Source organism: Cydia amplana, chromosome 13, assembly GCF_948474715.1.
Source record: "Cydia amplana chromosome 13, ilCydAmpl1.1, whole genome shotgun sequence".
Taxonomy (NCBI): domain Eukaryota; kingdom Metazoa; phylum Arthropoda; class Insecta; order Lepidoptera; family Tortricidae; genus Cydia; species Cydia amplana.
The window spans coordinates 10,085,263-10,107,366 of record NC_086081.1 but is presented as its reverse complement, the minus strand read 5'-3'; the positions used below and the strand labels follow the sequence as shown (position 1 = coordinate 10,107,366).

At 33.4% G+C, this 22,104-nt stretch overlaps 1 long non-coding RNA gene across 1 annotated transcript in view; it reads left to right on the top strand.

Annotated features, from left to right (window-relative positions):
• Nucleotides 1-22,104, top strand: part of LOC134653495 (uncharacterized) — a 240,076-nt gene that overhangs the window by 363 nt on the left and 217,609 nt on the right. The window lies entirely within an intron of this gene.

Here is a 22,104-nt window from a genome sequence, read left to right as displayed (position 1 = left end):
TGTCATCAGGAGCTTGCGTTGACGGTGACGGACCGGCGGCGCCGACTAATTTTGCAAAATATATACATGAACGATTTTCTGTTTGTTGTTTACCTCAATTAAACGTTGGCACGGCGCCGTCGTTTCAAATATCAATACGTCATAAATGTTAATTCTATATGACTGAAGTCATTGAAGACGGAGCCAAATGTCTTTCCAAGCCACGGCAATAATTAGCCTAGGTCACAACGTATATAGGTGACTTTGCAATGTTTTGGCACAGACACAGCTAGGTACATTACAAATACCTATTTAAAGTAAAGGCAAATAGGTATACCACGTGTCCCAAAATTCAACGATAAGCTGGCACCAGAAGATGGACCTGCTCATGACTACTCGAGGAAAAAAAAGAAAAAAATATATCTCAATTTATTATGGAATTACAAAAAAAATGAGAATCGACACCCCTAGTGGTATTTTTAACGACCAATGTGTAAAAATTTTCAATTTTTTTTTTTCAGTTTTTTTTTTTTCCTCGATTAGTCATGAGCAGGTCCATCTTCTGGTGCCAGCTTATCGTTGAATTTTGGGACACGTGTAGGTAGGTTCATTGTGAAAAAGGTTGAGATGATCATACTACAGTTACTACACGACTAATTAGGCCATTTTATTCTCGAATAAGATTTGGTCCCTAAAAAACTCCATGTGTGTAGGTAGGAACTAAATTACCATTATTCATATAATGAATAATTGGGTCATAAATTATTCATTATAGGTATCATTTTTTTTACTATAGTTTAAAAACCAAATTATCGCGGCGTGATAATTCAATTATAACACAAATATAAGTGTGTAGATGTTATTATGAGATTAACTCATAATTGTCTAAGTGTTCATTCTGGCGTAAATTCTTTAGAAAATCCAAGTGTTCCGTCAAAGTTATAATAAAGCAAGCTGCAACAATTATCTAATAATTATAATCTTCCGCTCTAACGGGTCGAGACAAAGATAAAATTAACATATTTCTTTAACCTGAAATCGACTATTGTCCCAGAAAATTAGACACAGCGGTACAAATCGTTAGCCCGGCAATTTGGTGTAAAAATTATGTGCCGTGGAGGATAGGTAATTAGAACCAGCGGAGTTTAGAACGGGCTTTAAAACGAAATGGGGTTTTCTGATCGTTAATTCATCTTAATTACCTTTCTGATGGACTTTTTGAAGGTTACTCCGTTCAAAGAGATGGACTTAGTTAGTATTCCGCTTGTTATCTTTCGACACTGCATTGATTTTCAGATCAAAGAGATGGTAGTAAGTGCAAGGGTAGCAAAAGCGAGTCACGATGTCGTATAAATTATTCATGTGGCAAAGTGTTTGCATTGACTTATTTAATTATGTTACTATATATATCACAATATTACCAATTTTTACTATTGTCGACGAAATATAATAGTTTAAATAAAATAACAAAGTGTTGGTTTGGAAGTTGGTTTCAAACAAAAAATAGTCATAGAATCATTTAAGGCCTACTTTAAACAAAGAAGGAATTTAGGCTTAATAAATAACCCTTTTAGTTAGAAAACCCAAGGAAAATTTAATTGGAGCATATAAATTCTTTAGTTCAACGGCAAAAATCTCTCCAGAGCCAACAATAGATTTCCAGAACAACGCGGCTACGGCTTTAAAATTGGCGATACGCGACATAAATCCCAGTTATTCGTCATACTGTCGCCGTACTGCGTTCGACTCCAAAAGGTGTCGGGATCGTAATAGCCCGGCCGTGGCCACAGTAAATATGGTTGTGCAGTAAAATAACTTTATATAATTTCCAAAACACTAATTTATGCAGTAAAAGTATTATTGTTTTTGTTTTCCGCGATTTCTAAATGGATGCATTTATATTAAGGAACTACCGATAAAACAAATAACCTAATACCTGTGGCCTATTTAATAAAGCTACAAATCACCATTTACAAGCGGAAGTCTCTTTCTAACACATGGGGTTAGAAAGATACTTCCGCTTGTAAATTAAAGTTTATTAAACAGGCCACTGTGGTTTCCATGTTTTACTACATTTATATTATATTGGATAGTTAAGTTAAATTAGTTAAGTGGGGGCGCCATAAGCCTTCAGTAAGAAGTGCATATACTTGGAAAAATTCGACCTATGCCGCTGTGGCCCGGTGGCCGAATGGCTCAGGCACCTGCCGCGATAGCAGAGGACGCTGGTTCGATTCCAGCCTGGGGCACTGGAGGCCTTGGTCACTTTTTCTTAGTATATGACATTTATTCAAAGTTTAGTTAAGTTAATCATAAATCCTAATATTTATTAAAAAGGTTTTTTTTTACAATTTAAATGGGAACTTTGTTACTTTTACTACCTACATATTTTATTTTTAATACAATTTAAAGTCGCGTACTAACTTTCACATCGGAATCACTTTCAGATAGCACACAGTTACAATTACGCGACGCTACAATAGTTAATTAGCAGAGATTAAAGCCCTTTACATAATTACGTGGTCAGAAATTATTTGTCCTTGCCTTAAAATATAGCGTAATGCCCGTTTGAGTGAGCTACTGCTTTAGCACCTACACTGTGGCACAGCTTATCGCGGCAACCACGAGAGGCCGTTATTCAATGAAACGTCGCAGCACGGCAGTCGCACCCTTATATTTCTGAGCATTAGGAGCAATATCTCGCGCTAACACCCCGAAGGGAATGAGTGAGATATGTACTTAAATATTAGGTGTCTTAGGCTGGTTTTAGTGTCACGCGGACCGTCCGTGCGGATCGCTCCGCACTGTCAAATTGTATGAGAAAGTTGTCTGCGCGGACGGTCGTCCGCGCGGACCACTCTAAAACGCTCCCTGAACTTAAGAGCCAACAGGAGTGGTCATTTCTCCATACAAACGTACTCGGCTGTTTCCTCCGTGGGTTTTGAAGCTAGAGCAATAATTTTTTCAACACAGATTAATATTGTCAATATCTGTGTCGGACCGTTTTGCTTTTTTTGATATTTTTGTTGTTTAAGGCGCTAAAGCCCTTCAAAAATGGCCAAAATGGCCTAATTGACTATGCCGCAATGAGAGGCGCGTTATTCAAAACTTATATCAATTAGCCAAAAAAGCAAAACGGTCCGACACAGATAATGTCATAATCATTTAGATTTCCAAATTTGGTTACGATTGGTTAAGTTTTGGAGGAGGAAACAGTCGAGTACGAAACCTCGATTTTTGAGATTTTTACGCAGGATTTTTCGCCTTGTCCTTATCGCACTAGTTTTAGGAGCCGCTTCCGTTAGCGAGACGGGTATATTTACCTAAAATATTTCAATCTCAGCTCCTGTTGGCTCTTAATAGTTAATACATATTGGTCCGGTGCGGAGCGATCCGCACGGACGGTCCGCGTGACACTAAAACCAGCCTTAGATGAGCTGTAGAAATTCAGACCAGGTTATTAGGAAGTTCAAAAGATTAATATTTTTACATTGAATTTATATTGTATAAAATATTTATATACCTAGGTAGGCATCTGAGTATTACAAAACCCCTAAAAAAATAGGAACAATATCTCGCGGTATTATTCAATTCAGATTAAACTGCTATTCGTTTAACGGAAAAATCAAGGTTGATTTTCCCAATCATTATGGAAATATATAAGGAAAACTGAGGGTAATCGTATTCTTATGAATTTGTTACGTCAAATTCTTTGTATTTTTTTTATTCACTTATTGTAAATTAGTAGGTATATTTTTTATTCTTCTTAACCTTTTCGACGCTGTGTCAAACACAAAAGCTGTCACGCTGACGCCACGTCACCGAAGTGTTAAAACTGAAATTGAACTTTATGCATATGCACGTAGGTCTATGTTCTCTGTGGTCTGTGACCGATTAATCGGTCTTTGGCGATGAACCTACGGTGCGGATATATCGGTCATTGGCGTCCAAAAGGTTAAGGTCGCGCCTACAATGTTCAATGGTAGAAAATATCTAATGGGACTAATTCCACCTGTAATATAACAAAAGCATTATTATACAAACCACAAACAAACCAGTTTCTACATATTTGTAACCATTATATTTGTTTGATTGTTATCAAATGTTCGTCGTTCATGCTTGTAAACCTTGTTTGTATACATAAATAAGTATACTTTTAGCTTAGTAACTTAAGTGTAAGGTCAATATAAATATTTCATAAATAACTTCATTTTATTAAGTTATATTTATGAAATATTAGCACAATCTTTAGTAAACAGCAAGAAAATTAATTTAATAAACCCGTAACATAGGTAAAGAACTACAACATCTCCCGTTGACCATTAAAGTTTTAAAGGGCTCGAAACGTTGACATGTATTTTAAATTCATTAAATACACAATTTAATCCTTTTAAATACATTTATTCCATGAATAACTATCGCGCTAACCGAAGACCTAATATTACACACCTAAATACATTTATAATTATTTACTCGCAAAACATTAAACATTGTTATATAATAAAATAAGATTTATAATTAAAAGTTTTTACTTTGGATGCCTGAGTAAACATACGCTCATACACTATCCTACTTACGATAGTTACGATACGAGCGCACGACAAAAGCTATATTACTTCTGCCAATATTACCATGAATAGAACTCTATAGCTTTCCTCCTTTCAGAATTACCTTTTGTAATATAAAGCTGTGTTGCATGAAGCCCCTCATCTACTTATTGGTAACAGAATGAGCTGAAATTAAATTATTATACACGTCAAGGTTTATTTTCTCGGGAAGTAGGTTATTTGGTTAATAATATCAAGCCGCCAGTTTTATGTAGGTATTCATTTATTTACATTACCTAATAATGTTTATGTTATTTTGTTAAATAACATTGACATGAGTGACAAGACAATTAACTATTTCTTCTATGGCCGTAGATGTGTCATAGATACAAAATAAGTAGGTATAACAAAATAATTGGAAATTAAACGAACTTACCTGTAAGTGAAGTTCATTTCAATTATATTAGCTGCACAAACTTCGAAATGATAATTTTAACTTGTAGTACGTGCTTTATCATGTAGCCTGTTCCATGAATGTTACAGAGAGGCAAAGCCAAAATTAAAAATATGTATCTGATTTATGAACATAACTCCTACGTTGAACGATTCCCGCGCTGTCAACTGTCAATGTCATTTAGTTTAGAGTAACAAGCCAAGACATAACACTTTCACTGCCAGTAGCCCGCTAGGATTCTCTATTCTTAGGTACTTATCGCTACAAAGCGGAAAAAACATATGGTATCCGCTATGCTTTTAGCTCACGCTGGCAGTGAATATGCCAATAGATGGAACAACTTGGCCCCCAATTCAGCAAAGCCAATATTGCCATAACTTTGACAGGGATTATAGGTACACGAATCCCTGGTTGTCTCAGGACAACGTGGGTACTGGGTGGGATGGGTTATCATTTCGAAGTTTGTGCAGCTAATATAATTGAAATGAACTTCACTTACAGGTAAGTTCGTTTAATTTCCAATTATTATTACGCTGCACAAACTTCTTCAATGATAATTTTAACTTGTAGATGTTTAGAGATAAGTATTCAAAGTTTGTTTTGGCTTTGTATTACAACAATGAAATCATTGATTAACAATGATTTATTATTTCATTTTAAATTAGGTACCTTTTTAGTTATCATTAACTATTTTCAAAATATAGGTATGTATATTTAGTTTACAACATTATTTAGAGATCTAGTGATATCATTTCATCAAACTGTCTATCGTATAGTATAGATAGTTGAAACAAAAATAATTTGATCCTTATTTATTAATAGGTAAGTATTTTCATTTATACCACCAAATACCACATACAACTTAATTATTATAGGAAAGAAATCAAAGGATAGCATGAGATGCATCTGTTGGCGAATACAACAACTATAAGCAACTCTTGGCAGTGTGTTATTGTTGGTTACACCTTTAAGTAACACTTATTTTCTCATTTATCATAGTAAGGATTTACCAAAATTATTGGATGGAACCATGATTATGAAATTGAGAAAAATCATTACAAGAATCACTCCACCTTGATGTTTTTCTTCCACCAACTCCTAAACGATTTACGGTTGACACAACACATAACAGGTTAAATAGGTGATGAAAATAAAAATATATCAATACAAATCTTTAAGAGTTGACTTATGTAATCCCTCTACAAATCGTTTGGGAAGTGATTTTTTCATGATTCTGAGGGCAATAAATAATCACTAACAAGTTAACTACCATCACGAATATTATTGTTCGTTATTTATATATACAGGTAATCAATGTTTTACACCTCATTCAATTTGAAATTAGTGTTTTCCCTGAAAAAATTAATGCTATGGATAGCAAGGGTTGCTGAAATTTATCAATCAGAATAACAGTAAAGTTTGATATTTTTTCAAGGACAGGGTTTGCACGTTGTATAGGTACAATCACAACAGCTAATAAAAGTGATAAAGTAATTTTTTACTTTTTCTTAATCCTGTAATGAATGATTTTCATTAGTTGGTGACATTGTTAATAAATAATTTAAGACCGATTAAGGGTACTAGGTCACACTTTAAGGTTGAGTTTGGTGTAATCGAAAAAACGTTCTTCATAAAGTGTTCAATTCTATCATTTGAGGAGAGCCTATTCCCCAATAAAAGCACAAGAGCAGATTTACAATTATTTACACATCTATACCCTCATTACATAATGCTATTAAAAACGGCAAGCACTTCTGAAACAGATGCCATAAAATAATTAATGTAATTATTTTTACATAACATACACCAGTATTTCAAGTGTGTACTGTGTGTGTGTGTGTGCTTGACGGTGTTGGGCGCAAGGGATTACACCGTACTGTACTCCTTTCTCCTCTTCCTCTTCTCCTTCAGTGATGGCTGATGGCACTTCCTGGATAACACTGGGGTAACCAGGATAATGGATAATGGGGTAACCGCTGTTGAAACTTGAAACCAGTTAATAAAATATGTTTTTATAAATGAGAGTTGGGGCGCAAATCTTATACAATTATATGTACATATGCGTGTAAATATTTTGTAAACTGAGTAGTTACAATGACCGTGCCTTGATGCCTTCTACTTTTCCTAAATTTTAATACCTTAGATTTCGTTTCAGTTGGAAGGAAAACATAGATAAAATATTTTTTGCAAAAGCATCTACTTATGTAGAAAAAACATCTGGGTTACTTCACCAGGATATTTATATAATAACCAATAACTCGTGAGGTATATGGATTTCCAAAATGTTGTAAGAATTTCAAATTTAATTTGCGTTAAATCTGAAATCTTACATTATTTTCTCTCAATCAGCTTATGACACTTAAAGCACATATAGCATTTAAGTAGAATATTGTAATTTCTCTTTTCACACCACTGCTAATGTTCCTAGACATAAAAAATACTGTATTTCATTTCACCGGTTTATAAATAATTGCGATAGCTGTGTTGTCTTCTCTCAGATGTATCTCAGTGTGGTAAACCGGAAAAGAGGGTCTTTAAACATAAACAAGACCACCATAACCTGAACAAAATTAATGTACCTAATTCATTCTATTAGGCTTATTTAATAATTTCCACACGGGTGTAAGTATTACCGTAAGTAATTAAATATCTGGAAAAAATATATATTTATAACCCTTTATTTTAATTAGCCACCAAATTATGTCACACTAGGTGATATATTGGCATTGTATTTCTTTAAAATATACGAAATTCAGTATAGGTACTTTTATCTATTCAGCTCTTTAAATACACACATAACCATATTCATTAGCCAAACTTAAATATCTATAACTTGTAGTTATAGGTACCTATAACTTGTAGTTATAGGTACAACAACCCATTTATATGAGCAAAGTTCATTAAAACTAATTACAATGTGACCAATATATAAAGGACTTTATCTGTTGTTTAAGTTTGTATTTATCCTTATCGGCTAAAGAAATAATTGTAGTATTACCCAGCTTTCTGAGGTAAGTACTAAGGAGCTAATTTCATTTGATTATAGCTCCATATAGGTAATGGTATCAAGACTAATTAAGTGTATCTTGTATATGTATGCACCTACATGGTATAAATAACATTTATAATAATAAGCTTCAACAATAGATATATAATCTAAACAATTGCTCATTATGTGACCTCTAGATCTTAGACACTTCATGAAAGGTCTGACACATATCGACACCTAGTCTAATAGTCTAATAAAAGGACTTATGTCATTACTTCATTAGTTTCATAACAGTTCCAATTCCCTGTTGACTTAAACTGCTTAGTTGCAATAAATTTACTTCTTCTATAGGTATCTGTATTTATTTCTCTTAGGATTTGGTAGAGAAAATATTGAAGTCAATATTAAACTGTATAAAGTGTACATTATTTTATAAGGACATCATAGGCATATACACACAGTATATATCACAGTCACATAGTTTTCTAGTATTTGACTATCAATTTTACAGAATTGATCATATTTCGGAATACCTCTAGGTATTAGCACAGACAAAAATTTAATTTTGTATGACAGAATCCTTGTAAATATGATGTCACTGCAATTAAAGAAGTGTATTTAAATAAACCACAGCTTTTGAGAATTTGTTCTAAATGAACACAGGCTGTTGTAATGTCACTTGAGTGCGACCACATTGTGACTGCAGAGAGGAAAGTGTTGCTCCGCTTCCTTATCGCTGCTTTTGACCAGGGTTTTTTGTATGTTGTAATGTTAAATGAACACTTTATTATATGAAACAAATAGTAACAGCAAAACATACATTGGAAAATATGATTGATAATCGAGCCCTTGAAGTTGAAGTACCGGGCCGTAAGCTATTAGTTTTTCTGTTAGATTTTCTTATAATATCACTTGTCGACAGCATGTTTTAAAGAAATCTCTAATGCCATTTATTGTGCTTTAATAGTATTTAAAGGACCGCTGCCTTAGCGAAGATTCTCAGTGATGATAGTCACACAAATGAAAGTCAGTCACTTAAAAGCGACAGCCGGTTGCAGCACAAAATTGATTGAGAGCTAAATCATCACAGTTAGCAAACAAATACTTAGCCTTATTCATTACTGACAAGCATCTCACCAGCCGCAGTTCAAGTCGCTGCCAATAAAATTTTACAGCGCAGATTATTTTTGCATAATCTTGTTTGGGTCATACTGGTTTTGTAATGTTCTTAATTATACATCTGAAAAAACAAACAACGAGGTTGTCTTATTAGGATTTTTCCATATCCAGATTTCTGGTGCCTCCGTCTCACGATGTCAAGATTTACTCGCTTAATTCCTTGCTTGCTGAAATAAGAATAAATATTTTAATTCACCTACTTGAAGATGAGTACATATCAAGAGACGGCCTAATTTGGCATACCACATTGATTAACTCATGGGGCCACAAAACCCAGTTCTAGCAAGACTTGTGGCCTTAAGTCCACTGCCATTGGCAGGTAGGATATGAGCCATATCTCAGTGCTGTTAGTAAGGAATAAGTGACAACACCACAATGTCCCAAATATACTGGCATTGAACACACCTAGTATTAGTATGTGAAAGATTGCCAAGTTCAAATATCATCAGAGATACCTAGGTTAGTACTCCAAAAAGCTTAGTATAGCCATTTTACAAACAGATGCACCTAGAATAGTGCTCCAGATTGCAGTGCATAGCTCAGTCACCATGTGCAGTTAGCAGACAGACACACCTATAATAGTGGCCCAGAATGCACAGTGCACAGCACAACCACCGTGTGCAGTTAGCAGACAGAGGCACCTAGAATAGTGCTCCAGAATGCACAGTGCACAGCGCAACCACCGTGTGCGGTTAGCAGACAGATGCACCTAGAATAGTGCTCCAGAATGCACAGTGCACAGCACAACCACCGTGTGCAGTTAGCAGACAGACGCACCTAGAATAGTGCTCCAGAATGCAGTGCACAGCTCAGTCACCATGTGCAGTTAGCGGACAGATATACACCTAGCTAGAATAGTGTTCCAAAAAATCCAGAATGCACAAGTAGCACAAACGTCGAAAATCATGAACAAATAAGCACTTGATACTGGGTCCACTGTATTTCCTACTTTGCGTTTATTTCCCTTTCGGAATTTTAGATACGTATTAAACATTCGGTCGCTGGCGAGCGAGGAGGGCACAGATTGCTTTTTATACGCCACGCGAAAATCGCTTTTTTCTCTACGCCGCTGGCGGAGATGGAGATGATGATGCAGACCTAAAATAAAAAGTAGGTACCTACGTCCATGCCCTGCTAGATTCTTATTTTGATATGCAACATGTCCGGGTGGATAGTCATGCTATCCACGAAACGACGCCGCCTTTGACCTTGGTCGCGAAAGTAGCATTTTCTTCTTAAGTCTTCTTGTATTTTCTTCCAATTTTGTAATTGGTCGGACTGTCGTACACTAATATTTTATTTTTTCACATATTTATTATATATTTACTATTATTTCCTGTTAAAAAAGTTATATTTTATTAAGCCCTAATGGTCTAGGCTAACATGAATAAACACAATGACATTGACAGTTGACAGCGCGGGAATCGTTCAACGTAGGAGTTATGTTCATAAATCAGATACATATTTTTAATTTTGGCTTTGCCTCTCTGTAACATTCATGGAACAGGCTACATGATAAAGCACGTACTACAAGTTAAAATTATCATTGAAGAAGTTTGTGCAGCGTAATAATAATGTCATTAACTTGAGTTGTATTAAATTTATTATTTCTATTATTTTTCAGAAAGCTTATTTATTACATTACTCCTGAGAATAATAAAACTGGTAATAATCACGGTGGAAACATGAAAAACATTATTTTTATTTACTTCATGAAATTGTATTCTGGCAGCCAAGTATCCAATTTTTTTAACACCTACATATAGACATAGGTATGCGAGTAAGATAAGCGAATTCTGAAAAGTTAAATCATAAAAACAAAATACATTTCCCTTGCTAAAGTATAATAACGACAAATGAAACAAGACATTGTTTCGGCATTGCATTAATTTGTATCTAGCAAAAGAGCTTGAAATACGTGATCGTTATTTCCTAAATTGCAACATACCCGAAATAACTGTTATCAATATTAATTGATGCAATTAAAACAACAGCGAGCGTAATATAAATTGTTTACTTTCCACCTTTTATCGAGAACCTAACTACTGATTGTATCTGAATAGCTTGTACCGAATCATTCGCGAATCTAAAACATTTTTAATCAAGGTAATGCATTGTGCTAACCCACTCGACTTTAGTGCTCATTACATTGAATACGTTTAATTTATTCCTTCCTAGCTGTCTTTGATCATGAAATAAAAGTAGATTGAATTGAAAGGAATTGCTTCAATGAGGATGGTTCGTAATCCAAGTAATATCTAATAATGAGCAACATAATCCGCACTGGATCGGCTCTTCGCTTATTGAGACGGAATTTTCGATTAGTCTGTGATTGATTTGAGCGACTTCTCCTCGGCGACGTGCATTTTATGATCCGTTCTACTTCTTCGATCAGTCTGGCGTAGTATACGTAAAGTTGAGATGATAAACTGAAATAGATGTCATATATTAAAGAAAAAGTGACGAAGCCCTTTAGTGGTGAAGGCCGGATTCGGAGGCTGGAGGGCTTCGTCACTTTTTCTTTAATATATGACATCTATTTCAGTTTATACTTAATTAGTAGTCTGACTACTTAAAAAAAAAACACAAATCAAAATATTTAATAAAATAATTTGATTCCCAAGGTTGTGAAAATTGAGATGGTATATGTAGAAATTATTTAAAGAGCGATTTATAAAGTATATCTACTAAGTCTTTCATTTTTAAATTGGGAAGATGTGTTTTATAAAATGTAAATCTATTATATTGTCGTCTAGTAACTACAACATAAGCCTTATTGAGCTTACTGTGGCACTAGTCACTAGATCGATTTGTGTAATATTATCCTATAATATTTATGTAATGTAGGTAAGTAATATTATGTATTTTTACATTTGATTATTTGGATGAGTAGATATTAAATGTCAAATTTCGTACATAACGTAACAGTAATGCAGCTGCAGTTTCCATCCGAGTCTCACCTTTGGACCAATAATTTTAGTGGCCGAAATTTTCTAACTAAAAAATAAATTCAATATACGCGAATCCGATCTATTAGTTTTATTTCATGAATTTTGCAATTTTCAAAATATAGTTCTTTAGATGAATAACAAATCACCTTTATTCTAATGATTAACAATCACCCATTTTACTTTTTGAATTCATACTACTATGAACTATGTACAAGTAAATTTTATCGTTTCCTTAAACATGTGTAAGTTGAATGTATACTACGCCAATACTCAGGTAAACCTTAATGCAATTTGCGGTAATGTAGCATGGGCGCGGACCAAATGTCGTCGGAACATACCGCTCAGGCGCTCACGACTATAGCTGGATTCCGCGACATTACTTACACACTAATTAAAGTTTGCTACAAGAAAATTGGCTTGACCACCAGCATTCAAAATGTAATAATGTACTTTTTACCCGAATACTGGTTTAAACGGCTTGTTAGTTGAAATAAAACAGTGAAACTAATCCGTTCCTTTTAACTTTCTAAATTATCGCGTAAGCTTTTAAAATATTTATAAGATTTAAGCTTCGAATTTCTGACGTACGAGTGAAATAGTACCTACTATTTTTCATTTTGTAAGTACAAAGCCGCACGCTGAAATTTTCATGACTCCATGCTTCTGGCTTCTGCAAATTTTTAAAAAGCCTTTTCAATTTCAGCGATTCATGTTTCCATTCCCTTGCGAATAAAAACCATCATACCCGGACCTTTGTTTGACCTGGGCACATTAAACATTTGTTCCTTGCAAATATTTGAAAAGATTTGGGTAACAGGGGCCTTACTTTTACCTGTGTAATGTTTGCGTCTGTCACTGTACTCAATCGGAAATAAGGGTCATAAAAGTAACGTGGATTTACATTATAACATTATTTGTATATTTACCTACTCTACTTACGCCTTTGCTCGGAATGTGATAAATTTGTATTAACATATGTATCGTATCAGGTGTTGTGTCAGGTATCGATGACACCTATTATTATTTATTCATCGAAGTGACACGAAATTACAAATGTTATAGTAGTAAATACATACAAGTGAACATATGAAGGGCACACGGAAAGAACATGTCTAATCACTATTTTCGGAAAACGAGATTTTCATCTCAATATTACTGTTATTTATATCTTTTGCTACCTCTGTATAATATCTGTAACACAACTTTTTTTAAGTTAAATAATACCTGGTCAGGGAATTACTATAGGTTTTGACATTGTTCCAAATTTTATAACCGCTATTACTCGAAATGTTACTAAAGTGACTAAACATGTTCTTTCCGTGCACCCTTCATATACAAACAAAAAAGTTTAAAAATACTTATTGCGCAAAATGACACGATATTTTATAAAAAAAACCGGTCAAGTGCGAGTCGGACTCGCGTTTCAAGGGTTCCGTACATTAAGTCCGACTCACGCTTAACTGCACATTTCTAATAGTTCTTTACCTATAGATGACATACAGGGTGTAATCTAAAACGTGATAGAAGATAATCAAACCTGAATATTTTCATGATTTTGAACAACTTTTACTATGGGGTCAACTTTGTAAATTAACAATAAAAAAAATCTTTGCCATACATTTTTGTCTACCTCTCCTTGACCATTTCTATGGAACAGCTCAATTTTTTTTAATATTACAAAATTGACCCCATAGTAAAAGTTGTTAAAAATCATGAAAAGATTCAGGTTTGATTATCTTGTATCACGTTTTAGATTACACCCTGTATAGGTAAAGAACTATTTTGTGTATTTTTTTCAAAATTTTAGACCCAGTAGTTTCGGAGATAAGGGGGGAATGGTAATTTTTTGCCTATTTTCTTGAATAACTGCAAAACTATTAATCCTAAAATTATAAAAAAAAATATTTGAGATTCTTACAATGAGCTCTTTCACTTGATATGTAACGCGATATAGTTTGAAAAACTTTATTTTTTAATTTTCTCATTTTTCCCCGAAAAATGGCCTCCATATTTAAAATTCATTTGTTTATGTTACACGTCCATCTTTGGGTCATAAACTTACATATGTGTGCCAAATTTCAATTTAATTGGTCCAGTAGTTTCAGAGAAAATAGGCTGTGACAGACGGACGGACAGACAGACGCACGAGTCCTATTAGCCATTAGGGTTCCGTTTTTTCCTGGTTCCGTTTTTTTCTTTTGAGGTACGGAACCCTAAAAATATTACCAAATCATTAAAAGGTTTCTTTTTTTCATGGTTTCATTATTATGGTTGCCTATTCCAGCGAAACAATCTGCAATCCGCCTCACTTTGATTTGTCCAGACTTTATTTATGTGGAGGGCATTTTTCCACAAAAGCACGCGAGGTCAGCTTAAGAGGGAGGAAACGACTTTGGCCTAATCCGCTGACTTTTATTTATTCAGTGAATTAATCTTAGCGAGGGGGGGGGGAGGGGCCGTTGTTGCCTGTCGCCTCGCCGCGATACCACCGGTTCTCGACCCGCGATAAACGTCATCGAGTGACGTGACAAGTTTACAATTTATTGGTGTGTAAAGCAAACTCGCTTACACGGTTCCCTTAAACTTTGTTGTCCATATATGCGTTAATCGCGCATGTCGAATTTTAGTGCCGATAATAAACGTTGACAATAAATTCATGGAATTAATTTCAAATTGTCAAATAGTGCTTCTTACGCAAAGTTTTCTTACTTTGGTCTAAAAACAAACCTAATTATTAACGTACATACAAATTAAACGTACTTGTGTATACCTAAATACTATCTCATTTATTTTATCCATATTTTAGTAATTTACTTGACGTATTCATTATAATAATGTACCTATTAACTATTACTATTATCAAACTATAAATACGCGGATGTTTTAGTTTTAGATAAAGTACTTTTAATTTAGGTTAATAAGTGTTCTGATATATGTATACTCGTATGAATTACTTAATAAAAAGAAGCTGACCTCTTTAAAAATAAGTTCCCATACTTATTAAAAAATATCCATGATTTTTATTGTCGGTTGATGATTAACTGCAAATAGGTACCCGAAGTACCTATGGTAAATTCTAGTTATTACCGGTAAAACCTAAGTTTTGACAAATTATTGGTGAAGGTTAGGTTAGCCCGAAACTACGTACAACTTAAAAAAACACAAGACGTTTAAACTTTATATTTCACTGCTGTCTCTCAAGCAGATATCACCCACATTTCAAAAAATCACGAAAATTCACACGGTGGTTATAAGACCGCACCTACCTATCGCATTTGGCTAGGAAACGTTAAAAAGTAAAAGAAGCAACAAGATTGCGTGGGCTTAGCGGATTGGAATTCCGTTCTTTATTTACGTCCCTCCGTTTTAACAGCCAGTGACGTCCAGTCACATTGTAGCGAGGCACTTTGCTATTATAAGTTCTTATATAAGTAGGTAGTTAGTTGTACTGAAATGGAGAATCCTGTCCTCAGTTACACGCTACGTTAAAAGAGTAAATATTATAGTAAATTAAAAAAAAATATATATTAAGTTTTTTAAGTTTTTGATGTTAGGTTGCCTCCTTCTTCAAATTTAGCTTTTTGTCGTGTGTTTTAACATGTTTTAGACAAGAATCAAATAAAATATTACGTACGCAAACATATAGGTACTAAATCTTATTAAAATATGTATGTAGTACTACTTCATAATTTGAAACATTTTTAAGAACATAGTTAGGTATAAATCGATAAAATGTCTTGTGGTAAATTATATTATATTTATTAATCATCAATAACACGTTAAACTTATATTTGCTTTCTTTATTATTATTAATTTTTGACAACTCTTAGCGGTAAAATCTTTTCTATATCTGTATTTACATATTTTTATATTCGTGGTGGGTAGACTACGAATAGAATATTAGTTTTTTCTACACAATACATTTATTTTTTAAGCTTGTGCAAATTATTTTTACATATTATATATTTCTAACATTTAAGCTGATAAAAACCTCCAGATAGCAATTAGCCTTGCACAACTCATTGTTCGTGTGCCAAAATTGCTAGACCCGGGAACACTGCGAGCTTAACCTATTATCATATTTTTCAACCCAGAACTAATTATAAATTGCGCAAACTCTAACCATTTCACACGGGAATGATAAAAACAACCATGCATCAAAAGACATATTTGTTTCCTTCTTTTTGTAAAAGTCTGGAGCAAACTGGGTCAAATTCAAAAATGAAAATGCATTCGGAGCCGTAAAATAGCTCGTTAAAGGGAATTAATTGTTTACTGCTGATATATTTATTATTACTGCACTGGAAACACACGGGAATCGAACGTCGGCTATTCCTGAAAACTGGAGTTTTATAGTTATAGCTTTATTTTGGGGTTTCTTTGATCGTGTGTGGTCTAAATTTACTTTTGGTGTTTTATGCGATTTTACACTTAACTTGGTGAACTGTTACAATAAATTTACGATTTTGGGCTATAATTTATCACTTCGTTGAAAAAAGTTAAAACATCTAAGAAATATTTTTCGGAAAAAATATTTCATTGAGTTGATAAAAATAAAAGTGATATAATTAAACTTTACGTAATATTTTTTTTATTCGCAAAATCATCTAAATACCCATTACTAACGTTTTGATAACTTTTAAAAATAATCTCATTCACGTTAATGAAACAACAATAATGTATCTAGATTTTTACTCATTTTCATAATTTGCTCAAGCCTACATGTTATTTTTTAATTAAAAACCCCGAGTCGTACTCAAATGCACCGACACCGTTGGAATATAATAGTAGTTTATGCAACAGTGATATAATAAGGGTTCTTAAAATTCAAGGGTCGAAGTTACAAAACGAGACGTAGTCGAGTTTTGTAAAAAAAGACCCGAGAATTTTAAGAACCAATTATGAGCTGTTGCATACATTACTTTTTCTATGACAGCTGCAGCAAAAAAAAAAAAAAAAAATTATTATAAAAAAAAAAAGAGTTATTATTTAAAAAAAAAATTGAGTTATTATTTAAAAAAAAAAGAGTTATTATTGTAAATAAAAACATACCTCTTTCAATCAAGATGATCGGAACTTGTATCTTTAAAAAAAATAAAGCAGTTGTATTATACTCATAAGATGACTGCTAGCAGTCATCTTATGAGCCTATAGACAAAGCATTCAAATGACATTGCTTTAGATATCACTGTCAGTCATTTAATTGACACATTTAAGTGCTGGAGTAGAAAAAAACTTTATCACCGTACCCTACATGAGCGGGGGACACATTAAGTGAGTGGCCATTCAATTAGGGCAGTACAAAGGTGACCGCTAAGTAGAATTATTTGTACGCGACCGGAGCACAGGAAGCAGTTAGCTGTGCTGCTGATGTCACGCACTGCGTGCCACGTGAATAGTGATGTGCCTTTACTGAACATTCCTGGGAATTTAAAGGAAATTCGTTTTCCATGTCGTTGACGCATATAACTTTTGAAATTGAAAACCAAATTGAAAGCGTTTTGACTTAAACCGTCTTTATATTGTATTGTATTGTTCTTTATTTTCTTTCATAGGATACAAGTATCATGCAAGATTGTATACAATAAAATAAAATAAACTTAGCCTAAATCATGCATAACATTCAAAATTAAATTCAGAATAACATACATTGTCAAAAGGCTTATAAATGTCCTAACTAACCTAAATATGTCACATTTAAACATTTAAAATTTAATAACTATATAATTATATTTTAGTAATTGACAAGAGCAGTAATTAGTCATATAATTTAGCAAAATACTCATCGAGACTGTAAAATGTTTTCTCCAATCATGGACAGTAGGGTAATTCTTATTCTTATGTCTTTTTTGTGTAACACGTAAGAATAGCATACCTATATTTTAAAGAAAATAAGTAAACTCTTTATCAATATACTTAGCAATTTACCTCTAGTTTTAGGTCAACCTAAATTAATTGTCCTAAGAGTATTAGAAACATATAAAAAAAATTACAATTTCGAAATGTCACGGACCGTGTAGTGTGACTTCCCCGGATTTTGTGATATTTTAATTTTTTTTTTTAAATGTGAAGTGATTTTGTAAGAATTTATATCAAATATAAAACACTAATATTTGTTCTACAACACGGTTTCAAAATTGTATGGATATACAATGACTTTATACAATTTTAAACAACATACATTTTGTGATCAGTTTTCGTGTCACCGCCGCGCGTGGTAATATAAACATGCGGTACTCGGTAGAAAATTATCTTTACTACTGGCAGCCTATTTAAAGTTTTTTAAAAACAGCAACACTGTGTTGTTGTCAGATTGGTAAATGGCTGATGGGAGAAGTTTTGACGTAAATTATTTATTTGTGTTAATTTGTAAAAATGGTCAACCTTAACGCGTCACCGCCGTGTTTGAAATTTAAAAATAAGTAGCAGTTTCACGTTATTGTTTGTAACATAAGATATACGTCATATATTGAAGATTAAGCTAGTTATTTAACATTTGCAAAGTAGAAGGTAATTTTTAAATAATACCGAACATGTTCCAAATTTTCACGACCGTGGCCTCAAAAATCTGTCACCGCCACGGACTTTTGAGTCCACGTTTGTGACATATAGACACGTGGTCGTGAAATTCTTAATTCGTTTGATTAATTTAGAGGCATATGTACTCTTTAGAAATGGTATTTTATTAGCTATAGATCATTTGCTAATATTGCCCCACTACCAAATCAGAAAAATGTTTTTCGCGTGTATGTATGTATGATGTGTATCCACTTCTTTGTCACGCTCTACAGCATGTATAGTTTGACATATTTCAACGTATAAGCTGTCATTAGGTTTTTCGTAGTCATGGTAGTAACTTAGCCAATGTTCAAATAATTATATAAATCAAAATAGTGGAGTTGGCCGCCAAAATGCCGAAATGTCACGACTGAGGGACACTTTGTCACAACCGTGCTTATGTACTAATTTTATTTACCTTTCCTGAGGGTATTAAGCTTGACCATATACATCAAAAATTTGCTTTTTGTATGTTCTTTTGATATATGTAACAATATGTGAAAAATAAAAACTTTTATGAAACAAATATATTTCTGGACACAATTTAAGAATCACCCAGTATTCGTTTCGTTTAAAATAAACTGAAATTAATACAACTTCAGCAGCTCTATGACCCCTGTAAATGGTAAAGTGTTCCAATTGTTTAAAACCTGATGTTAAATACTACATCTTACAAGATTTTTGGCTTATTTTTCATTATTGGTGCCACTTCTACTATAGGGGTGTTCGCTATATTGAGAAAAAATTAAATTACAAAAATAACAATAAGTTTCAATGTTGTATTTGTATGAACTGTTCCCTTGTTTAAGGAATGTTAATGGGAATGCTCCTGTGACTGGGAATATTTCCAAAGCACATCACTTTGTCTGAAACAAACGGCCTAATGCAAGGTCCGTAAATGTTTAATTCCATGAGGACGTTTATGGTTGTCGAATACAGGGCTCTAGAAAGTTCTGTCTGTTACTGTACACAATATCAAGGCTATTAAGAATAAGAATAGGAAATATTTATTAGCACAAAAAGGACATAAAACATGAATTCATCCGCGAATTAATTCCTTCAAAACATTTTCCACAGTAAAAATTTATTGGCTTCGCCATCTTTAAGTAGTGACAAAATTCCTTAAGTTTGTTTTTGCGTACGACTTTATGTAATATTCAATTTACCAGCTGATTCGGCGCTCACAGAGATATCACCATAAATAATCAAATTATTATTTAATGATCGTAGTAGTCCACATTAACTTTGAAATATTATGTAGCTTTTTTATGATGTACTCGTAAATGATGTAGTGTTAGAAAATTTGACATGTTTTTAACTTTTAATTTCTTGTGATGAATAAAAATAAAATAAGAACCATAAATCTGTCAAATAGGAACTTTAGGAACTACTTACTTGTTCAAAGAATATTTATTTTCGCCTGAATCTTGGCCTAATATATTTCAGAGACCACGTCAAAGAAAGCCAGACATTTTTTTATGAATAATTAATACGTAAATATTGGGTTTTCCTGTCTAATCATGAAAATGCCTTGTTGATAAATTTATGATAATTATCTTTGACTGTAAGGAAACTTCGAAGTTTTCCCAAGCTTAGAAATTGGAACTCTGGTTGATGTGAATGTGACCAATTGCGTAAAGTGAAGTTCAAGTTCGTTGTTTGTCCTGGGCTACTGAAAATTTTGGGGCAAAAATATAAGTGAGAGTTCTAGAATAATCACTACATAGTATAAAACAAAGTCGCTTCCCGCTGTCTGTCTGTCCCTATGTATGCTTCGATCTTTAAAACTATTTACGCAACGGATTTTGATGCGGCTTTTTTAATAAATAGAGTAATTCAAGAGGCTGGTTTATGTATAATTTGTTAACCCGTGCGAAGCCGGGGCGGGTCGCTAGTAATACAATATTTGATTACTTTTTTTATTATACGTCGGTGACAAATAAGCATACAACCCGCTTCATGGTTAGCAGTCTCCGTAGCCTATGGACGCCTGCAACTCCAGAGGTGTTACTGTTAGCTAACGATTTTTATTATTCAATTTAGTTTTTTCATAAAGTGGCGATATTTACCTTCCATGGACGGATTTATAATAATTTACTTATATTTTTTAGCTGTAATATAAAGTCTACATGATTACAAAATGTACATTCCGGTAGTAAAAAATATTAGAATTTAAACCTATCCCGATGGCGGTTTCATTTACACAACCAATCCAAGACCGAGATGAAATCCATTGTTTCATTTAAAAGTCGTATTTGCATATCAAAGCTTTTCAAGAAATGTCTAATAAAAGTTTTTGCATTTGTAACGAACCATGGAAATCAATAAGAAGCAAATGAACGGCGTCGGAATGTCGGATTTTCTCTTAATATTTGAGTGTTTTGTAAATTTCAATCGTTCTCGTAAGCCGAATGTAACGTCAATGTTTTCCTTATTTTCTTGTTTGTCACTTTATTTATTTATTTATTTAAGACACAATCAGTCGATTACAAACAAGATTACTATAATATTTCTTACAATACGACCTGGAGTTTCCTTAGTCAAAGCAACAAAAGTTACTTACAATGTCGCGAGCGACATGTCAAAAAATTGTTACACAATATCACTTGTCAGAAGGGCCTTGTTGGATCAGATTTGAAATATAATGATATTGATTTAAGATCAATCTCTGTTCACCTTGCACTACTTAACTCCAAAATTAGTACAATAGGAAAGCGAAATTAAATTAATATAAAATGAATAATATATCTTAAAATCTTAATCCTATTTATTTCGTTGCATATGAGTTTTCATACATTGAGTTTTAAGGTGACAGTCCATTTCCAACCGCAGCTGCACTAAGTTCATTTTACTATGAAAATTGACAGTAACAGCGACGCGTTCAGTACCAGTAGTACAGCTGCGGTCAGAAATGGAATGTTACCCTTACGGTGTCACGTCGTTAATTATAGCTTCTTAAAGTTTAGCAACTTATTTATAAATCTTCCTGATACAGTGGACAGTTTTAAAAACCTGCAAAACGCTATTGATACTAACACACTTAATACACTAGACATTTAAAAATAATATAAAATAATGAAGCCACGGTAAAACCGGCTACCGTAAAATGGGGTGAGAAGGGTTTGCGGGGAGAGTTGGGTTATGAATGGAGAGAGAAGGGATGAAAGGGGGTTGAGATGGGATTTTAAGGCTACTGCTACAAAAATAATGTATTCCAATTTAAAATGGAGCTATAGTAATACTCATAATAAAACAAGCAACAACGGTTGCACTCCGGGAGTGCCGATAGAAGTTAAAACTAACATCACTATGTTACCGACGCCCGGTACGATACATACGTTTAGCGGAGGTATTCTATTTATTTATTATATATTAATATCATTCTCAAATAAGATCACACTTTTTCATTGACATGTTTATTTACATACTGTCATGACAACGTCAAAT